Source organism: Bos grunniens, chromosome X (genome assembly GCF_055505025.1).
Source record: "Bos grunniens cultivar Pamir isolate PY7600 chromosome X, Bosgru_T2T1.0, whole genome shotgun sequence".
In the NCBI taxonomy this organism is placed as follows: Eukaryota; Metazoa; Chordata; class Mammalia; order Artiodactyla; family Bovidae; genus Bos; species Bos grunniens.
In genome coordinates, this window is record NC_141194.1 from 123,080,360 (window position 1) to 123,082,202 (window position 1,843).

Consider the following 1,843-nt stretch of genomic DNA (forward strand, 5'->3'; position numbering starts at 1 on the left):
CTCTGTGAACAGCCAAGTAGGGCAAAGTGAAAGGCCAACCAGACTCTTTTAACTTCAAGGCATGACTTCAAGTGCTTTGTCCTTCTCCTATTCATGGCAAGCAATTATTCCTATTTCCTTATATATCTTCAAGAAATTATTCCAACTTCCTGACTTCATAATACAGATGTTGTAACATTTAACTATTGAAAAAATAAAAATCTTTAAAATTGCAGCATCTTCACTGAATAGAATGAAATCCTTTCTTTTCCCATGTGTCCAGGGCATGAGCCAAGCATGGGCACAAGCAAAAAGCCAAGTTGGGATAAACAAGGAGTTGTTTTGTTCCTGGTTAATATGAGACAGGCACCACCAACCAGGTGCCACTCTCCCCAGGTCAGGGATACACATGCTGTTTTATGAGCTCAGCCCAACTTCATCTTGTTTACCTTGTAAGTCACACATGCTGGGTGACAATTGTTCCACTTTCACAGAATTGGTAAGTTCCAAGAGATTTGTTAAACTAAATGCTTTGGTTTAAAAGATCATGAGACCTTATAAAAATATATAGCAACCAGACATCTAGATATATGATTCAGATAATTAGGCAGAGATTTATAAGATTCTGATTTAATACTAATTATGTCTCATGATAATTACATTTTAGGTTCCAAGTAGCAATTACTTATAGTTTGAAATGCATATATTAAATGCAAATATCTACTCCACTAACAACAATTTTAGCCCAAAATGAGCAATTTAACTGACTTGGCCATGGTAATGGTTAAATCAGTCATTCATGTAGATAGTTAAAGTATGTGCTAATTAGATGACTAACTAGTGAATTTGTTAGTACATTTAAATTGGCATTTAAATTCAAAGTGACTTGAATACTTAGAGAAATGATCTTTCAGGAGCAGAGAGAAATTCAATACATGTAACAGCATGATATGGCATAGTTGGTGAGAATGAGTAGCTGACCCTTAGCTACCTCCCTACTTCCTGCCTCCAATCCATTCTATCCTTCAAGATTGTCTTTCCTCAAGCATAGCTCTGATCATATCAGCACACCTTTCAAAAATCATTAATGGTTTCCCATTGGTCAGCACATTATGTAGAAACTCCTCACTGTAGCATTTAAGGCCTCGACATTTATTTTATTTTATATCATCAAGATCCCCAGATATTTGGAAATTAAACAATACAATTAGTAAACCATGGATCAAAAGAAATTATTGAAGGAAACTGGAAAATATTTTGAACTGAATGAAAATGTAAATACACCATATCACAATTTTGGGGACTTAGCTAAAGAAGTACTAAGTGGGAAATTTATGTCATTAAATGCTTATATTAGAAAGGAAGAAAAGACTCAATTTGATAATATCTGCTCCTAATGTAAGAAATTATAAAAGTAAATTAAAACCAAAGCAAGAAGAATGATAATATCACTAATAGTATAGATACAAGCAGAAATCAATGAAATTGAAATTAGAAAAATAATAAATAGCATCAATGGAACAAAACAAGGGAGCTGAAATATCTAAGAACTTTTTTTAAAAAGACTGTTATAAAACAATGGCTTTGAACACTGTCTTCATCAGCTTAGGCTCCTATAAGAAGATACCATAAACGGAGTGACTTATCAACAACAGAACTTTATGTCTATTAGTTCTGAAGGCTAGAAGGATGAGATCATGGTGTCAGCATGGTTGGGTTCTGATGAAAGCCCTCTTCCAGGTTGCAGACTGTTAACTTCTCAGTATCCTTATTTGAACTGTGGTGTTAGAGAAGACTCTTGAGAGTCCCTTGGGCTGCAAGGAGATCCAACCAGTCCATCCTAGAGGAAATCAGTTCTGAATAT

General features: G+C 34.6%; 1 non-coding gene across 1 annotated transcript; it reads right to left on the reverse strand.

Moving 5' to 3' along the window:
* Positions 1–250: 250 nt before the first annotated feature.
* LOC147341284 (small nucleolar RNA SNORA48) lies at positions 251–385 on the reverse strand. The gene has a single exon (XR_015160013.1). It is a non-coding gene; the product is annotated as a small nucleolar RNA SNORA48 (small nucleolar RNA).
* Positions 386–1,843: the final 1,458 nt, after the last annotated feature.